We start from the raw sequence: 21,056 nt of genomic DNA on the forward strand, positions 1-21,056 counted from the left end.
AGACGTCTGACTGTGTTGCCCCTCACGGAGCCAAGTTACTGCTTGCCCCTTGGAGCTGTCCAGGGTCTGGCCAGTCCTTCAAGCAGCAACTCTCTCCTTATCAGCGGCTGGTTTCCCAGCTGCCTGCCGGTCATCGGTTGCCAATTTTGTAGAGGACGCTTTGTGGAATTCATGAATGTTCTCTTGGTGAGGTTTTAGCCTTGATTGTGCCATAGGACGAGTGGGATCTAACTTGGGACTATCTGGGTTCAGAAGACTTTCTTGGGATCCAAGACTCAAGAAGCTTCAGTTGCAAAACATCCAATATTTGGGTTTGTGGAAGTTTTTAGAAAAGACCACACTGTGAAAAAGAGGGATAATGGGTGGCCAGTTTGGGGTGGTGATGGAGCTATACCTGGACCTGACTGGGATTCAAACAGTCTGCATCTTGAGGGCACCAGTTGGGGGAAACTGAGCTGACCTAAAAATATCAGGAAGAAGAAGAGAATGTCTCAGGATTGCGTTTCTGAAAGAGAGAGCCCTGCCCCAAAGATCTTCAGTGATGATTTTGAAAACTGGGTAGATTCATGTGGAACAAAGCTATAGTTCTAGCTTATTATTTTCATTGGGTTTTTAATTGTTAGCATGCAACTGAGATGAGCGACCATAAATTTATTAGATAAATAAATACGGTGGTCTTGAATTATGGCTGTGTATTTGAAGAATCACACAGCAGTACTTTCAGTCAGAGATTGGGCAGGCAACCAGTGAAGTCATTGAAGTCTGGGAAGCAGTTTCGACCGGCCCTCGTGAGGGATGGTCCCCCTTCTGTTCCATCTGCGGTTCTGGATTCTCTTTGAGGGTTAGGGTCCAAGAGGCTTGGAACTACACTAATCTCTTGTTCGTGCATGGAAAATGAAAACAAACGTCCGATTTCCTCCCAAAGACACCCCAGGGCATCCTTTGTGTTCAGATAACAGAGGGGAGTAACAACAATCCATGTTTCTCCAGTAGATGTCAAGAGAGCAGAGAATTTGAAGGTGTGAAGCTGACAAGCTGACATCATGTGCCATGTTTTTGGCGTTGCATTCCTGCCTTTGGCTCTCCTTCTCCGTTGGGAAGAGGAGGTTGAGGGCCATGGGTCTATGTGTATAAGTGTACAGCCAATCACTTGATCTACCATGTTTATGTAGCAAACCTTTCTGTAACATTGATGACTAATGGGATCAGGAATTTTTGGCACCTTCTCTCATGTAACGTTAGACCCCTTTTGGAGCTCTTGTTCAGTAATCCATCCAGCAAGGCAGCCAGGAGTGTAAACTAAACAGAACGTTAGGAACCTGGGCTGGATCCCAAGCTGTGGTGTGGCTTCCTTGCTTGGGAGATGTGGCAGTGCGCATATGAGGAAGAAGAAAAGTTGAACTTCTTCCTTGGAGTAAGATGAGTGACATACTCCATTGTTTTGCCCTCTTAGGGGTCCCTTTTGCCCTTGAAGAAGCTCACCTGGATTCCAGAGGTGAACCTTTCTTCCTCCCCATCACTGCCAGAGATGCAGTACAACAGAGGCAGGGATGGTTGCCACCTTCTCTGCCAAGGATAGGTGCCATCTTTAAATAACGATGCTAGATTTCCTTCTGACTATATACATTTGCATTCACATTTGTTTCCCTTTTTTTGCCAGTCTCTTCCTTCTCCTTTGCATTTCTTGTTCCTTTTTTTTTTTTAGCGTTGTCCAAATGTAAGGCACAGGACTCAAGCAAATAATGAGAGAAAAAAAGCCTGATCTTCTCTAGATGTTTTTGGATGATTACTTCCTCACTGGCAAGAAAGAACCATCCAATATTGTCATTCAATGTTTCAGGGTGGCATCAGGAGAAGGAAGGTGGCTTCCAATCGTTTTCCCTCGAGGCCCAAGAACTTTCAGGAAACAGTGGAAAGAAAAAGGAGATGAATTCTCCCTTCTTGGCATTGGTGGTTCTACCAGAAATCCTTTAAGATTTCATTTAAACCTCAGTCTATATTTACTCATGAAATGGAAGGTTGCTCTGTTTGTTTTCTTATGGACTACTCCATGTTGTGCAATCGTAGTAGTGTCACTCTGGCTCTGAACATGTCCTGGCCTGGAAACAGGGAACTTGCATATGTGTTGGAATGAGATCTTCCTTATCACTCAAGCTTGCTATAGCTGGTCTCATGAAAGCTTTCCATGGTATTTATGAGGTCTGCTTTGATTTTCTCTGGATTTGGTACTGGTGCTCAGAAGGTTCCCAACTTTCTTTTTCTTCTTCGTTCCACTTGCTCTCCTACCCTTTCCTTGCTGGGTGTTTTCTAAACCATAAACATGATTGATCACCTTTCCCAGCAAGAGGCTGAATTATTTATGAATTTTCAGGGATCTCCTTGTTGCCAGCAAACGGGTGTGTTTGGCCAGTGAAGTCAGAGGCCAAGGTTTTGAAAGGGAAGCCTTGACACATCTTGGACCCAGGATGGAGCCAAATGGGGAACATAATGCCAGGAATCTCCCAGAGAGCTTATCTCTTGCACTCAAGCATGAGAGGTGTTGGGTTGGGGGGGGGATCTCTGAATTCTGTCAGATTGGAAACTTTTACGTGGGAAACTGCAGATGGGAGAGCTCAGGAAAAGTGGTCCCATCTTCTCCAACTTGAAGATGAGGAAAGACCAACTCAGGCTCCTGAGACCGATTGCTCAAAAGCCACCTGGACGATCTAAGGCTAGTAGAGACTCTCTAGAGCAGAGGTCTTCAAACTTGGCAACTTTAAGACTTGTGGCCTTCAACTCCCAGAATTCTCTAGCCAGCATAGCCGGGAGTTGAAGTCCACAAGTCTTAAAGTTGCCAAGTTTGGGGACCCCTGCTCTAGAGTGTCATGAGATGTTCCATCTTCATCAGTAGGATGGATCAGATTCTCAGGCTCATCACTGGTGGGCTTTTGCTGCTGTTTCCATCCATGCTACAGTAGATCCCCAAGCCCCCTTTTTCTTAAGACATTCCATAACGCTTGCTGTAAGCCATAGAAAATGTATCCAGGTCTGGACATCCTTTGACATAACAGAGATGCCCAACAGAGATGGCCAACAGAAGTAGCCTGAAGGTGGCACGTTGACATGCCCTATCATCCCTTTAACTTACCTTGACGGTGGGGATTTGCATCATTTGTGCAAAGGATCTCATAGGAGGCCGTTATGCTGACTACGTCAATCCCTGGAATGATAAAATAGAAATTGAACAGACATTTGGAAGAACAAACATCCCTATCCTCCAAAGAATCCATTAAATACAAATAAACAAACCTTTCTATTATAACCAACTCCACAAACTCTGAGTAATGGCTTAGATTACATTCTTGAAAATGTTAATCTGGATACAAAAATGTTTTCTGTAGATCAAGCAACTATAGGTTCCTTTCACACAGCAGTGATACCCTGAAAATTGGTGTGTTTTTTTAGTACAGGAATACCACAAAATGCAATATGTACCCTTCAAAGCCTCATGGAGGTAGTAGCATTTGGAGGACCCCGAGTGCAAAAAGCTAAGCAGAGTTGAACCTACCTGGTACTTGGACTAGAGACCTTCAGAAAAACTAGGAATATAGCAAAGAAAGACTACAAAACACATCCTAGAAAAAGACAGGGGCTGTCAATTACTTTTCTAACTGTTGCTTAGAAGCCTATATGGACGTGGCCAGGGGTGAAATCCAGCAGGTTCTGACAGGTTCTGGAGAACTGGTAGTGGAAATTTTGAGTAGTTTGGAGAACCGGCAAATGCCACCTCTGGCTGGCCTCAGAGTGGGGTGGGAATGGAGAGTTTGCAGTATCTTTCCCCTGGAGTGGTGTGGGAATGTTGCAGGATCCTTCCCCTGCCACGCCTACCAACCCACGCCCACCAAGTCACACAACACCCACTAAGCCACACTCACAGAACCGATAGTAAAAAAAATTGAATTTCACCACTGGACATGGCCATAAAATCACCAGAAGCTGACTTTGACTTGGAGATTTTATCTCTAGTTTAAAAGTAATCAAGAAGCACTCAAATTCTTCCTCCTATCAAACCAAGGATGCTGGAGAAGATCCACTCTTCAAAGTAGAGCCCCAACATGAACCTTGAATTTTGTCTGATGTGAGCTTCATCAATTCTATAAATATTAAGTTCAGCTCCGGGTGACAAAGCATCGCCTAACTCCAGCCTAAGAGATGCATAGAAACCTCCTCCTTCTCAATTGGCCTCACTGGTGAGTATCTGGAGGTGGGAATCCTACCTCTTTGGAAGAAAAGCCCCAGGCTGGGAAAGTGTGCAGAAGATGGTTAGCTTTCTCACCCATGAAATGGTTGGTCTTTCCATCCCAAGACCTCCCTGAGAGGCTTCCACGTTTCTTCTGCTGAGCTTTGAAATTGCCAGCTGATTTTCAGCCAGCCTCCTATTTTAACCTTGAAACAGGCTCACATTGCTGGCTTAATGAATCACCCTGCATCAACAGAGAGGCCAGCCAAAGATATCTTCATGGGGAAGTGACTGGAAAAGACAATTCTTTCTTAAGCTTGGGCTTCTTCCCCAGCCTTGGCACCCAGGGCCCAGCTCACTCTTTCCTTGGCAGCGTGGGCCAACATCAGAAGAGCGTTGGAGGTGGAACGGCACAGGATATTTGGGTGAGAGCAGAAAGAGAGGGAGAAATGAGAGGGGTCCCCGAATGCTCTTAAAATACACTCTGATCTCATCATTCCTCGAGTGAAAAGCGTGACGGACTTTTCAAAAGGGTAGAGAAAAATAAATGGAGCTGGGAGATTCACTGTTCTTGAGGAGCGCTGCAGGAGAGAAATGTCTCCAGGAACATTGGAGTCCAAATGAACGTTCCTGGCCAGTGCAGAAGAAGCCCAAAGAGACACACCAAGAAACCTTGACGTTTCAAAAGAAGTGCATTGTTGAGCCATGACCGCAGCTAGGCTGCAGGTGGACCTCTTCATCTGGCACATTGCCTCCAACCTTGATGGAGCACGTTTAAGGAGAACATATCAGCCTTCCATAATGTACCTCTCTGGGGGGTGCTCACCTCTGGGGACAACTATTTCTGGGACCAAAAAAGCTTCATCATGATCTAATATCCATTCCTTGGCTCTTTCAGTGATGAAGTCATCTTCCTTTTCCCTCATGCATTCACCTTTCAGGTTCTGAGGGCATTTTCCATCTGTCTTATCTCCAGAGGTTTGGAGATGTCCAAGAAGCAGAGTTCCTGGAGGTCAAAGCGTACAGCCAAAATAAATAAATAAATAAAGTGGGTGGGGAAAGGAACAAGGGAACGAAAACAAGAGGAAGTTTTTGAAAGTTGAACTTCTGGTGTTTCAGAATTTATCCTTTTCACAGGGGAGCTCCAAGCTCCAACCATTACAGAAGGAAAGAAGGAACCGGATGGGGGACTCCAAACTTGAGGACAAGAGGCAAACTCAGGATGGGGGTCACATCCCAGTGTTGAAAGACAAAACTGAATCTGAACAGAGCTCTGATTTTCGGTTCCTCTGTGTCTACAGCTGAAAGTAGCTGGACAGACAATTTAGTAAAAGTTTTAGTATGTCTGCTGCCTCAGAGTTTTAGCATGTCTTGGGATGTCCTGTTCCCTGAGGGAGGGGGAAGGAATTTATTTACTTCATCTTTGAGTGTGAATTTATCTGATTGTGCATTTCTAAACACAATTCTCCTTTGCATTGCAAAATACTAATAATGCTAGGAAATCGGCACCCAAAAACATTGTATGTGGAAAAAGACACACACAGCTCCATTGCAGCAGGAATATTTGCTAGTGGAACTTCGAACATTTTAGAAAGCTGCAAACAAAAGTATTTTTTTTCCAAAACACAAGTTTGGAAAACTAAGCGCAAATATATGTACACCTTTTAGTGCAAGCTTAAAAATTATCAATGTGGCATGAGATAAAGAACTATTAATAGAAAACTTGGAGACAAAATTAAGATATTAGCAAGAAATGAAATATGAAGGGGAACCAAATGCTCTCAGATGTGTGTATCCTTTTCCTGGATCTCTTGTTGTTTATTAGCCCAGAACAAATCCTGAGTATTATTTGCTCTTTTTTAGGCTTCTGGGCAAAATCTCACATGTATAAGGCCAATTATTTATGATGATTCTTAGCCTTGAACTGCAACCTTGAGGTTTGTTTTTGACCTTTGGAAAGTATTAGTTCCACTAACCGGTAGTCACTTAAGATGTTCAAATATCATGTAAACAGTAGACAATACGTGTTCACCCATAATAAAATTCCTTTTCTTGGCTAGCTTTCCTCTCTTGGGTATTATTAATATGAGGACATTCTGCAGTTATGTTTTCCCCCCCAATCTTTTCCACTTAAAAAATATAGACACAACAACTACCAAGTCTCAAGCCTTCTTTTTTTTTCTTGAAGCCGGAGTAAAGGAAAATAAGACTTGTTTAGAGATGTACAAATAAAAAGATTCCACAGCAAGAAAAACAATGCCCCTTTATTCAGATTAAAGGGCCAAATGAATGCTTAATGATTTACACAAGCTCTGTGCTTTGTTTGTTTGGAGAACTGCAATGTCAGCCGGGCGTGTCAAACTCATGGCCCGCGGGCCAGATGCGTCATGCGCTGGCCCCACCCCCACCTGGTTTAGCGAAGGGGGAAAATGTCCCAATATGTCATGTGACGACGCCAGTTTGACACCCCTGGTGGCTAAAAGTATTTTGGAGTCACCTAATTTAAGGGTTGGAACTTAGGATGCAATAAATGTGACCTCTCACATGCATGATGGTCAGGTTATTAAGCATTTGCTTTGAGTTATGGTCCCCCTCAGGACTTAGTCACAGAACAGAGGTGTCCACAGATGGGGTTAAAAAAGCCAAGATGGCTGCCGCAATGGTGGGATCGAAGCTCTTCCTCTTCTTTATGTGCCTCATCATCTTCACTTTTTTTCACCAATACCGTGAGGACAGCTCAGTCTCGGAATTGCCCCAGAAAGTCATTGTCTGGTCTCCATCTTGGTGGTAACATTCAAGGCCAGCTACATCTTTGTCTCTTTCCTTCATTGCTCCATGCGTTGAGAAGGCAACCGTGACTTCTGCTCAAAGAGGCTTGTTGTTTTACCCAAAGAAGACCCGTAGACATGGAGGAAAGTGTTGGGTTCATGTTGCTGTCTCTTGAGCATTATGAAACCCATCTCGCTGCCCAGCATAGCATCTTTGGGGGAAGAATGTTGCGACATTGTGGGAGGGCAATGGAACTTTCCCAGGCTGAATCTGATCCAGTCAGGACATTCTTCAGAATGGCCTTGGATGTTGCATGGAGCAGAAGTACTAATCTCTTATCTGGGTGACTCATACTTGTTTATAGCTGGATCTTTGGAGGACTCTAATGGGCTGCAGAATACCCCTTTGGTGTCTGGTCTAGTAATTATTATCTCATCAAAACGAACGGAAATCAGGATTCCTAATCTTGGTTTGTTTATTTATGGAGCTGCCTTTGGCTGGGTTTTTTTTAAAAAAAAAACTATTTCATATATCACTATGGTTTTCTTCTGTCAAGAGCTTTGGCATCCTGTTTCCACTCTGCAGTCCTGGCCATTTTGCTTTCTCTGGTTGAAGCTGCCTTTTAGATGATTCATTAATTTTGGCTGGTCAGTGGAACCTGCTAATGACCCAGATATTTTGCAAATGGTCTCCATGCAGATTCTCCTCCGCTAAATATGTGCTGAAGGAATGCACTCTGCCCTTGGATTTTTGTCATTCCTTAAAAGTGGAGCTCTATGTCAGAAAGAGAAACCATGGTCTGCAGGCTAAAGATCTTGTGTTGATTCCATCTACATTATGGCAAAGGTCCTGGAGGCTTTCCAAAGAGGTGAGAATAGTGAGGTTCCTTGCAAGGGTTTGAGAAAGAGATACTGCCAACCAGACTATAGACTGTTCTATAATGAGTGGCCCATCCATTTGACTTCATTCACATTTGTTAAATGTGCACCTCACTTGTCCAACTGAACTTTATGGAAGATAGTTGGAGAAGTTGGGTCGGTTGATTGGTCCGAGGTGAGAAAAAGTCAACATGGACTCAAAGGTCAGCAGATATTGATGTTGGTGCTTAATGGAAAGGGACAAATAGGCTCAATTCAAGCAAGATGGAAAATGCCTTAATCACGGCATGCTGACTGCAGTTGCAGAGGATTTATGCAAATTACCTGACACTGATATGGAGATTAATTGTGAAGACATTAATTCATTGAATCAGTTGTATATGTTTAATTTAACGTAATGGTTTTAATGGTTTTCTTGTTTTAAACTTAAGTTTGCCATTCACCTTTCAGAATAGAAAGGCAAGGGGAAATATTCAAATTAAATGAATAAGCTACTTGGAGTGTGTTTGTTATGGGTTGATAGGCAATTAAGCATTTTGGTTTATTTAATTTTGGAAGAATCACTTTCAACAAAGCAGCTCTGTGTGTCTGGTGGTCATTTAGGCACAGTGTCAGCATCGAAATCCATCGCTTGGCTTTCCAGAGATTCTGGTTTTAATAAAAGGCAACCAGGATTGCTGAGTTCTTTCAATGATAGGTTGATTAAATCCTTCATTCTCATTAAAACAAAAAGGAAAGAAATTCTTACACTGGGCTTCGTTGGTTTAAAAAAATATATTTTTTTTTGCTTGTAATTTAAAGCAGAAACTCCTTAAAACCTCCTTTGATTATCATGTGTGGTGTGCAAAGTAAACACATTAACATTCCTGTTAGTTTTGTGACAATTAAAATCTCAGCATTTTCCACTTTGAATTTGTTGATAAGTTTATTTTGGATAGGTTTTTGGCTGCAGCGCCCTGAGTCTGCCCTAGTTGGAGATTTCTGCCAGAGCCAATTTTTCTGATGCCGAATATTATTTACAAACTGGAACTCCAGATAAGAAAGAATAATTGACTTTGATTGTATTGTTATTGAGCTGAGCTGTCTAAATTAATAGGAGATGCCTGCCTAATAGATTAACTGGCACAATCCTTGGGTTTTAACACCACTTTGTGCCAAAGCCTCATGAGCAGGAACTGGTACAGTTCCTATTGTTTCAAATAAAGTTCTCTATAATCTAAATCTCTGGCACGTCTGCCTACCAGCCCTGAGGGTGCTTGCAAGTTATAATTCTGTAGCCTGTTTATTCTAATGAACCAATTAGAATAACCCAGGCAGAATGGCTATAAAATCCTGAACAAAACAAACAAAAGAAAAGAAAATGATGAGGTGTGAATCTAAGTTCCAGCCGACAGAAACAGAATTCCGTACAATTTCAAAAGTGCTTTTTCAAGAGGCAATTGGACTTTCTGCTTTTTCTTTGAAGACGTTTTGTTTCTCATCCAAGAAGAACATCTGAAAGGCTGTTTTTAAAGACTTTTAAAGACTTTTAATGGATCACATGGCTGTGAAAAATATCTGAAAGGCTGTTTTTAAAGACTTTTATAGCACTTCTTTACAAGCTGGCAGCTGCTTTTCAACCCACCAGTCCATGGGCCGGATACTTTGCATAGCCGGGTCTGATGTGATTTGGTGACTTCTCTGTGTTAACTAAAGCAAACCTCACACATTCTTAGCAATTTTTTTGCCTTGATTTGAACTTTTTCACATTTCTCCATCTTTTTTTTATGGAGTTCTGTTTTCTAGATATAAAGACATTTTAAAATTCTTCGGCTACTTTTGGGATTTGGGGACAAAGGGATTATGAAATTGATTTTTTTTTGATGCTTGATGCTATGAAAGTTTTCTGTTTTTTTTCTGTAGACTGCCTAAAAATACTTATTTCCCCATGCTCATCACTTTTGAGTCACTGCTGGTCTTAATGCTGTTAATTCATGTTTAATTCTAAAGTTGTTGGCGGTTGCTGGGAGCAGTTTTAGCTTCTCTCCTACATGTTTTGGTCAATATCTTTATTCTTCTTTCTTTTTCTCATCTCTACACCCGTCCCACCCCTGGTGCTTTCCAGATGTCTAGCTTGCAATCCCCATTTCCCCCAGCCAGCGCACTCAAGAGGAGCTTATGATACAAATACCAAGCTGTGCTTTTAAAAAAACTTGCTGTGTTTGACAGGATAAATTCAAATATTCCACTAACATTTTTAAAGAAACATATCTTTGTTATGAATCTGGATGACTGTCATTTTTGGACAACCCCATGATTAATATTATTAATATTTGAGCATTCCACACTGACTTTTTTGCATAGGTTTTGATTTATAATGATGTCTTTGTAAAGACAAGCAAGACGAAGCGGGAGAGAAGCGGTTCAATTCACTTCAAATACGAGCTTTTTCCAGTTGTTTTAAATATCTCCCTTGCTCCTTTCATTTATTGCAGTCTCCATGTTTTCTTTTCCTAATTCTTCCCCCTTCTCTCTTTTTTCTGATTTAATTCTTTTTTCTCCCTGCCCCAGGCTTTTTGTCTTCAACCCTCTTCTCTCCCTTTTCAACACGGAGCCACAATTTTGGATTCCCATTTCTCCCAGCTGACTGCTTGGTCTGTTTTTCTTCAGCCTCAATGGTCTCCTTATGAGCAGCTGGATCATTTCATGCCCCCCTTAAGTTACCAAGGTAGACCCGTTTATTTTTCTCCAGGCTTGGAATCTGCCCACTTTCTCTTTCCCCTTCAACTGTTTTCAACTCATGGGTTCCCCGTTCAGTGGGCAGGATTAAATCTGCATCTTCTCTACCTTCTTCAGGAAGTCCTTTTCCCTACAGATTAGAATCTCCCCTCCTTGACTCTTAAGTTGCTTTGCTCTAAGTCTGAGCCTCGTCGTAGAAACCCGAAGGCCAGGATCCACCTGGAGAGGCTCTAGAGGTGGTGCAGATGTTAAGCAGTTGAAATCTGAGTTTTGGTCTTCAAAGCAAGGTGCTAGGCTTTGGAAACAGCTTTTCGCTTCTTCTCGGCGGAGAATGCTGACGGGAGCCTAGACTTCTTTGGTTCGAAGTGTAATACACTGTCAGAGAAAACGAACCGATTTTGCAAAGGGCAAATACTACTGTAAGATTGGGGTGCTTATCGGGCGCAAGCAGCCAGATCCACTCGTGAAGGTCCAAGCTAGTGACTTTAATGTGTTTTCTACCTCTATTACAAAAGTCTCCCCGGATTGCTTGCCTTTCCTTGGAAACCAACAGATAGGTTACCCTGAGATGTGGGTTTATTGAATAAGTACAAATCAACAAGGTTTCATGGAGATTAGCGGGAGTCAGACTTATGCAGCTGTGCAAGGACTCCAGGCCTGTGATGGTGAACCTCTGGCACACGTGCCACAGGTGGCACGCAAAGCCCTCTCTGTGGGCACACGTACCAGCTGCTCTTATGGTTTCACATATGTGTCGGCCAGCTGGTCTTCGTGGGCACCGGAGCACTGGGAAATGGCCTGAAAATGGCCCAGAAAATGCCCAAAACCACTCCATTTGGGGGGCATTTGAGGGCATCTTCGGGACCATTTTCAGGCCATTTATTGGGCTGTTTTTGGCCTATAAACAGCTGAAAAATGGCTGGAAAATGGCCCAGAAAGCAGCCAAAAAAGAGGCATGCGTATGCCAACCAGCTGGTCCTCAGGTTTCCAGCATTCTGGTGCATGCAAAGACCAGATGGCCAGCAGACATGTGGGTGCCGAAAACCCACTGGCTGGCACACACATGCGCACCAGCCAGCTGGTCCTCAGGTTTCCAGCATTCTGGTGCATGCAAAGACCAGCTGGCCAGCACACATGTGGGTGCCGAAAACCCACTGGCCGGCACACACATGCGCACCAGCCAGCTGGTCTTCGGGTTTCCGGCACTCAGGGATGTGCACACATTCCGGTTTGGGCACTCGGGACCGAAAAGTTTCACCATCACTGCTCTAGGCTACATCCCCGCTTGACCCCTCCTCCTCCCTGCCTGCCTGAGACTTTCCCAATGACGCCATCCAAACAAACACGTGTGTTTTGGGAAAGAAGGCACATTAGTCATTAACCAGGGTCCGCGTCAGATTTCGACTCTGGAGAGAGGCAGGTCACTGAAGGGCTGAGGCTTCATATGGAGCAGGCAGAGCTCCAGTCCCCAGCAAATGCCTCTGTGGGAGACCAGAATGCGTGCTTTTGCTCGGTTGGCCTGCTCAGTCTTTCCAGATGTGGATCACTTACCTTCTTTGTACTCCAGCTCTTCTGGATTCTTCTTTTGGTTCTCCCGGGAGCCTTTGCAGTCTGCCTCATACCTGATATGGAGAAAAAGGGGGACAGGGGGTCACTTTTGGTTCTCGCATCAAACGAAAAACAGCTGCTTGGATGAAAACGGGGGAAAAAATATGCTCAGGCCATGTTCTTTAGAAGCAATAACATTGGTGATGATGTGAAATGAAGAAGAAAACTTCAGCTGAATGGGATTTACTCTGTTTTTATTGCTTGCTGCTGCTTCCTTGCAAGCCAACTGGTAGATGTTTCCACAAGGAGCTGCTTTGATTTATTCCGGCCCATCAGCCCTGCCACCTTCCAAGATATTTAGAAGCTAAATATTTCCAAAGGCTAACCGATGGGTTCTTATTTGGTAACTCCTGGGAGAGATTGAAAAGGGATGATTCAGAGCTCAGATCTTGAGGGCAGCCTGAGAGTTTCTCATCCCCCTCCTCTGAGCTTCCACTTTCCATCCAAACTGTAGCCCAGCTGGAAACATAAGAGTGTACCAGACCCTCAAAATCTGCCTTGCAAGATCCTTCCACCATGGTCAGTTGGCTTCCATCTTCTAAAATGAACAGTCAGCAGGGGGTTGCCGTGAATGCTGCCAGTTGGGCCTAAGAGCCCCTGCCTCTCCCACGGCCGCTTATCCCTGCTGCCCTGGCAGTGAAGGGCCTCCATCTGGAGGGATCCTTTGGCAGGGGACGGTTTGCAGATGATAGATGAGGCAGAACGGAGCAAGAGGCTCCTCCCAGCTGCAGTCATGTTGCCTTCTCAGAAAAAATAAATCTGCCAAGTGTCAGCAGATCGGATCAATACCCGAAAGGGACATATAAGGACAACCAGTTGGACACAGCTTGGAAGCCCCTCTTCCACCTTTGGAAGACATTCCTTTGGAAGAAGGTTCCTGGGCTCTAGCAGATTTTAGGAGCTGCTGCTGTAGGTTTCACCTTTCAAGCAGATCTTTCCATAACGATTCCTTTTACGGGGGAATCTTCTTTTCCAACACTGAGACGTGTATTCACCTTCTACCCCTTGGTGTGGTTTACTAGGTTATAGCTACTGTGTTAAATTACTACCTTTTTAGGTTTTAGGAATCCCGAAGATGCTTTTCAAAAGGCAAATGGGCTTTCTTGGTGGTTTTTTTCATTAAAAACATTTTGCTTTTCATGCAAGAAACTTCTTCAGTCCTTTTTAGAACTGAAGAAGCTTCTTGGATGAGAAGCAAAAAATTAGTAAGCTACTCTTACTTCCCATTTAAGATTTCGGGGTGGCTGGAATTGTTGCTTTGGGCTTTCTTTTTGTCTGCCTGTTTGTTTACCTAGTGCTGGTCCTTGGTCAAATAAAGATGACTTGATATGACTCTTCTTCCCACAAAGAGAGCATATATCTCTCCTGTTCCATTTCCACTGCTGTTTAAACAGCCTTCTTTGGGGGGGAAAGAAATTTAAAAATGATACCCTCTCTTTATAAGAAGCAGACATGAATTAGCTGTCCAGTTCACAAATAACTACTTTTTGAAACCGCTTTTAATTTTCAAAGTAGCGTTTAACCTCTGGTGCATGATGAATTCATTTTCTTGATTGCATTCTTTCTTTTTCTTTGCCAGATGTTTAATCAAATTTGCAGACCAGAAAGTCACATCTTTTGGGCTAAGCTGCTGATTCCTTTTAAAGGTAAGTGCAAAACAGCACTGTCTGGTGTACCCCTTTTCAAACCGGCAAGGAGATTTAGCTCAAATATGTAATAACAGCGAGGAATATATATGAATGAAACCATGGATAGAATGACCAGCTCTCAGGAATGAATATTACCTGTAAAATAATTGAATCTATTATATTAAATGATATGGTGTAAAGCAGAGGTCTCCAAACCTTTAAGCATGGCTAGCTGAGGAGTTCTGGGACTTAAAGCCTACAAATCTTAAAGTGGCAAAATTTGGAGACCTCTGGTGTAAAGTGTCATAATGAAGGTGCTGGACTAGGAGTTGGGAGACTCAAGTTCCAGTTCTTCATTAACTAGAGAAGTTGACTGGATACATTTGGGCCAATAGAGAGTAGAGTAGAGTAGAGTAGAGTAGAGTATAGTATAGTAGAGTAGCGTAGCGTAGCGTAGCGTAGAGTAGAGTAGAGTAGAGTAGAGTAGAGTAGAGTAGAGTAGAAGAGAATTCTTTATTGGCCAAGTGTGATTTCAAATCTCCATAAATGCAGTATATAAATCTCTATCACTGTTCAAAGCAAACTTACTTTAGGTAGGGGACAGTCATTTAAACATGACATCCAGGATGGAGGGTTACGAACCATTCTGTGCGCATGAGAACATAAAGGTAATGGCGTAGGAAAAGTGCAGCTTCTTCAGTCAAAAGCATCTCCCCTAGGAAGTTGCATTAAAATACATGGTTTTAGCAAATTGGGAAGGTGCTTCTGAAGGTCACCGTGTCACCTGATTTTGAAGCCTTTTCTCCAACCGATGAGTCATGGGAAAGAAGTGGGAATTGGATAGAATGGGAAAAATAATTTTAGCATTACCGCGCTGGTCCCTTGCGTAAGCTATATAGCAATTTTCTTCTGGGCTGCAAAACGGAGAGGATTATATATGCTTGCTCTGCATTGTCCTAGGGTAATTGAGGCCTTCGCTTTTATGGATAAATTGTTTTCACATTGCATTAGTTTTAGGTTGTGGAAAGTATGACAGAAACAGTAAATATACCAATAAGAAAAGAGAAGGAGAATGGGCAGAGAAAGTGGAAAAGGAAAGATATGGCAGGCCTGGGGGATAAGGAAGATTATTTGATTTATTGAATGCGCCTGGCTGTGGCTGTGATGGTGTGATCAAAACTCTACCTGATTTTTTTTTTTATATGTGAGTCCATGATTGTGTAACCAACATGTGAAAACATGCACAGTTATGCATTTGATAAATCCAATTTCTGAAGGGAATGTCTAAATAAAAAACAGGGCGTATCTGAAATGAAATGCAGCTGAGCAGCAATCAAATAGGAACTTTAAAACCCAGGATACAAATTAAAATATAAAATCTGTGCTTCAAGATTCTTTGCTTTCTGGCAAAATACGTTAATTTGGAGGGGAGATCCCCAAAATAGCATTCTCTCTCTCTCTCTCTCTCTTTCTCTCCCCTCTTTCTCGCCCTCCCTCCCTTTCTCTCACTTTCTCTCTCTCCCTCTTTCCTCTTTCTCTCTCTCTCTCTCACTTTCTCTCCCCTCCTCTCCTCTTTCTCTCATTCCCTCCCTCCCTCCCTTCCCCCTCTCTCTCCATGGTCAAATGCATGAATTGTAGGTCCCACTGAATTGGGGAAAACCACACCCTATATGTCCCCCTGCCCCTCAAAGATAGACATTTTATGGCATCCAGATGTTGCTACAATACAGCTTACAACATTCTTCCCAGCTGCCCAGGCCATAACATCTGGAAGGCTTTCTAAGAAAGAGAGCCTGGCTTTCCAAACGTTGGCCCCAGGATGATGGGTTTCAACCCTGTGCAACTGGATGAAAATATGGAGGTGGAGCGACTTCGTGTGTTCTGAGCTGCACATTTATACATCCCACCTTGCATTATTCCCTTCTCTTCTTTCAGAGGTCAGAGCTTAATAAATATAACTCTAGTATCCAGCAAGGAAACACACACACAAATTGAAGTCTTCTTAACGTCCTAGGCATCTTTTCAAAAACAATTTGCTTCATGCATGGGACATTTGTCTTTGATTTTTGATTCTAGACCTAGCAACTAGTTTATTATTTCCTTTTTTTAAAAAAAATGAAGTCCCAGCCCAATTTTCTCCCAATTATAGTAGATAACTTTGCTTCAGAATCAGTTTTCCAGATATCCTTCAGCTTGGGGGTCCCTGATCCATAAAGGCACAGAGGAACCCCTCAACGTTTAAACAAATGCTTTCTTTTAAAGAGACAGGCAGGAAGGATGGAGAATGACTCTCAGGAAAATGAAATTTAAAAAAAAAACCCATAGGTATTTCATGGGCTGAGCTGCTGTTGGCCATCTGAGAATCCTGTGGCTTTTCTTGAGAGATTTTGCCATCCTGGAATAAAACTGCTGAGGAGATTTTGGTCAAGATGAGGCAATTCTGTCTGGCCACAGCTTGCATGCACTGTCAGGGAGTCCTTTGGCCCTCACAGATGTTTTGCCAAGTACATTTTTGGAGAGGTTATTCAATCTCCTCCTCTGGCAACCGCCCTGGGATCAGGCCTTGCTGAATCATGATTGAGATCTGCAGCATGCTGGTTTGGTGGAGGTCTGTGTAAAATTAAATTGCATATGAAGAACGGTTGCAGGAATTGGGTTTGTCTAGTCTGATGAAAAAAAGGACCAGGGGAGACATGATAGCAGTCTTCCAATATTCACAGAGATGAGGGAGTCAAGCTATTCTCCAAAGCACCCGAGGGCAGGACAAGAAGCAATGGATGGAAACTCATCAAGGAGAGAAGCAACCTAGAACTAAGGAGGAATTTCCTGACATTTAGAACAATTAACCAGTGGAACGAGTTGCCTCCAGAGGTTGCAAATGCTCCATCACGGGAGGCTTTTAAGAAGAGACAGGACATCCATTTGTCTGAAATATATGTAGAGTTTCCTGCCTGAGCAGGGGGTTGGACTAGAAAACCTCCAATGTCCTCCCCCACAACTCTGTTATTTTCTTCTTCTCAAGTGCTTCCCCCAGCAGCAAAGTAGCTAGGAAAGGTGTGCAAATTGGACACGGCCCAATTTTCCAGAGCTGCTTTGGCTTGGAGCTTCTGAGAGCTGAGTCTTCCTCCTAGAAATCTTCTCCAAGCTTTACAAGAGGAAACCCTTAGCCTTCTGAGTGACTAATGTGTCCCTCTCCGAACAGAATTTCAAGCAAAGGATTCATTGCCAACCATTGCTACACGGAGCAGATGGTTGAGTCTGCACATTGCACGAACACACGTCAATCATCGATTTCACGTTTCATCATCCACTGTAAATCTCCATTTCCAGTTCTGCAAACGTGCCACAAATTATTGGACGGGTGCCATTCTTCTTGTCTCTCAAACATTAAATCCCATCTATCAGGGGACCTAATGTTCCTTAGCGCCATTAGTTTCCCCTTATGTCAACTGGAAGGTCCCAAATTAGCTACATCTGGCGGCGTGGAGGTGACATCATTGATGGAAGGCTGGCTCCCTTACATCTGAAAGGAGGAGGGCTCCTGTCTGAACCGAGAAAATGCAGCGAAGGAGACATGATTTTGCTTTCAGGAAAGCCAGTCCCAGCTTTTGGGTCAGCCCATATCCCCCTTGCGTTCTGACTGAGGACTATTGCGAAAGGTTTGATAAAATCACTTTCCAAGGAGGGAGACGGTGGAAGGATGAGAAGGGGGAGCTTCCTTGGCTTCTATTTCTTCAGATTCTAGTAATTGTTCATTATTTAATGGGCTAAAGCTGGCGAAAAATGTCTGTGTTGTACAAACAGCAGGGTCAGTTGAAGGCAGAGGCTGGGCCACAAGAATTCCAGGGTTTCGGGCTGTTCGTGATTACATATGATTCAGATTTGCCTTCCTTCTTGATCTGATCCAGCAAAGTCCTTGCTAAGCAGAATCTGATTTGAACTGCCGATTCGATCCAGGCAATCCATCCACTTCAATTCAAGTTTCCAATTGATGCAATTCTGCCTGCAATGCCAGACTCCAATTGTTGAATTAGGTTGATCCAATTGACAGATATGTGGGGAGAAACTATTTCTGAAATCATGCCGGCCCTTGTGATTCAACTCAGATTTCCAAGCTGATCAGGAAGGTGGGTTTAATGTGGAGATTCAGCAGACTCACTTTTAGTCCCATCTTAAAATAAAATAAAATAAACCTCCCACAGTTGCTCTTGTTTTGATCTCAAGAGTTGAGCCATCTTCTTTCCAAAGGCAAGGATAATCTTTGGCAGTAGGTGGCATTCGGGGCCGGTCTCTGAAAAATAATTAAAAAGTAACAGGACCCAAAACGTAAAAGTTATTTCATTTATGGAGGGGAAAGGAAGTAAAAGAGAGGTTGAAAAAAGAAAGAAAAAGTATGAGAGGAAAAAAGGAAAGAGGGAGGGCAGAAGGAAGGAAGGAAGAAGAGAGAAGAGGGAAGGAAGAAGGGAAGAAGGAAGGAAGGAAGGAAGAAGAGAGAAGAGGGAGGGAGGGAAGAAGGAAGGAAGCAAGGAGAGAGAAGAGGGAGGGAGGGAAGAAGGAAGGAAGGAAAGAGAGAAGGGAAGAAGGAAGGAAGGAAGGAAGGAAGGAAGGAAGGAAGGAAGGAAAAAAGAGAGAAGAGGGAGGGAGGGAAGAAGGAAGGAAGCAAGGAGAGAGAAGAGGGAGGGAGGGAAGAAGGAAGGAAGGAAAGAGAAGGGAAGAAGGAAGGAAGGAAGAAGAGAGAAGAGGGAGGGAGGAAAGAAGGAAGGAAGAAGAGAGGAGGGAGGGAGGGAAGAAGGAAGGAAGGAAAGAGAGAGAAGAGGGAAGGAAGAAGGGAAGAAGGAAGGAGAGAGAAAAGGGAGGGAAAAAGGAAGGAAGCAAGGAGAGAGAAGAAGGAAGGAGGGAAGGAAGCATCAGAACTTTCTCTTAACAAACTTTGTCACAATCCCTCAAATTCCCACAAACTTTCATCAGCTCTTGGTTGTGACTGATCCTCACACTTATTGCCAGTAAAACCAACTGGCTACGGGGTCTCTGACTGACTGCCCCAGAGCAAGGGAGAACTGCATTTCTAAGGCACCAAAGTGTGCACTTTCAAAGAGCCAAAGATTAACTTGTGGTTAGTGTAGCTTTATGAGTCATGCGTGCACACATTTGCTTGTTTGACTGTTTACATAATTATGGATTAAATTTAATGATACTGGAATTAAATAATGCTCATTGAGACTAACATGATTACAGAGGTCTTAATTCTGTCATGTACACACACCCTTGTGTTTTGAGGACGCGGGCCCAAAGTTAACAATTAACCAACTGTAGGCTGCAAACACAGATTTATTTAAAATATTGTGGTCTACAGAAAGGCAAATCTACCCTTTTCCTGGCACTAATTAATTAATGTACAATAAACTCCAGTAAACTAAGAACACAACCTCACTTCTGGGAATGATCTGCCAAACACCTGCTTAGTCTGATTAGCCTACAGGCATGGAAAGAAAAGGAAAGAGAGAAAGGAAGGAAAGAGAGGAAGGAAGGAGAGGAAGGAAGGAAGGAGGGAGGGAGAAGACAAAGGGAGGGAAGAAGCAAGAAAGGAAGAATATTGCCAGTGCTTCTTCCTTGACATTGGAGGGGAGGTGGAGAGTTTTCCTGAGCACAAGTAGAAGACACGCCCAAGAAAAGGGCATCTTTGTAGCTTAGAAGATAGACAGGCACCAAGAGTCAAATAGAAGTGAACAATATTGTCCACAGCATGGAGAGAAGAGAAGAAGAGAAGTGGTGAAGTGTCGCCATCCCTAAGATCAACATTGAGGATTTTTTTATTTAGGAAGCCATCCTGTGTAATCATTGGTCAGAAGACTCATGGCGGACCCAGAGACAGCCTTCTTCATCCCACAGAAGTCCCACAGGTTGTTGCCGTGACCTCCACTGCAACTGGGACGGACGCAACCCCTAGAATTCTTAGAAAGAAACGTGTTCCTCCTGACCCAACTCAACTCAGCCTGTGCGGAGTAGAAGGTTAAGCAGAGCAAACCAGAGACGCAGACGAGGAAACAACTGACCCGAACAACGGAGCTCCTTTAGCAGGCTAGAATTCACGGAATCCCAAATGTCTGATCTGGAGCCAAGATGGGATCATTTCTTCCTCCAGATGGAGCCTTGCCCTCCCCCACCCCCACCCCCACCCCCTGCTCCCTCCCCCAGTCTGTTCCCCATGGCACTTTTCTTACTTGAAAGACTTCGTGTATGGCTTGCAGGGCCTATTGAGGAATCCATTTGAGGTTGACTGGAGATCCTTTCGTGTTAGCAAAGCTATAAAGAGCATGCAGTGATCTGGAAATGAATGCCAAGCTGTCAAGGGAAGGGGGGGGGGGAATTAAAGAGGAGAGTTGTCATCTACAGCTCCAGGCGACACATTGTCTGGTAACACCACAACTTGCAGGTGAATCTGATCTCCCTGCTCCGCATTGCAGGGGTGCCTTCCTTCTTGGCTTCTGGCTGGATAACGTGGAATGTGCCTGAGATGGGTTCTGGAAGAAACCTTGCCAAGTTTTGAGGAATCCGGATGTCTTTCATGTGTCTCCTTGGAGGAACAAAGAAAAGAAGCTTTCAGTGTTTGTTCATGATCAATTATCCGTGGATTACAAGCCTGAACTCCCTGCAACCTGTGATTTAATTTACTACATTCACGCAGCGCAATGGAGTTGGAAGAGGCAAGATCTCCTCATCCAAAGATCCCCCTCCTGAGAAGGGCTCAAGAGAGCCGACCTGCTTTTAAGAAAGATTCAGCGTTGGTTGGGATGGTCCTCAGGCCTGGGCCACAAAGGTGATGAGAAGACCAGAGATGAAAGGACCTGGGTAAGGTTAGAATAATGTGGCTGAGGGAGTTTCTGGTCTTCTTCCCTGAGATCAGTAGATCTAAGGCCAAAAAAGATCTAAAGGAAGGTTGGGATCCCATCTCACCGCCACGGGTGAGGTCAGAACGATGATTTCAGTTATGAGGAGGCCGTTCCTCCTTACCTTTGGGGCTAAAATCAGGTGTCCAGGAAGGCCGGTTTGGCACATCCCAAACAGAAGGTCAAGGAAGGTGTTGAGTTTCACAGGAGACCTTCAAGCAGAGGCCAAAGGGATCTTCAGAAGGGAGGCTTTGATTTGGATTCCTGCACTGAGCAAGGGATGGATTAGATGGCCTCTGGGATTCTATAAATGGGGGGTCTTGTAGCTTTCCTTCTTAGGGCTCTCTCC

The 21,056-nt window shown here is 43.8% G+C and overlaps 1 protein-coding gene across 2 annotated transcripts in view; it reads left to right on the forward strand.

Annotated features, from left to right (window-relative positions):
- The window catches only part of ZNF469 (zinc finger protein 469), a 157,324-nt gene that overhangs the window by 42,251 nt on the left and 94,017 nt on the right, over positions 1-21,056 (forward strand). For both annotated transcript variants that reach the window (XM_081963689.1, XM_081963691.1), the window contains exon 2: positions 13,772-13,838. The gene's annotated coding sequence lies outside the window, so the exon portion shown is untranslated. The remainder of the gene's footprint in view (positions 1-13,771; positions 13,839-21,056) is intronic.

Source organism: Natrix helvetica, assembly GCF_964273705.1.
Source record: "Natrix helvetica genome assembly, chromosome: 10".
NCBI lineage: Eukaryota > Metazoa > Chordata > Lepidosauria > Squamata > Natricidae > Natrix > Natrix helvetica.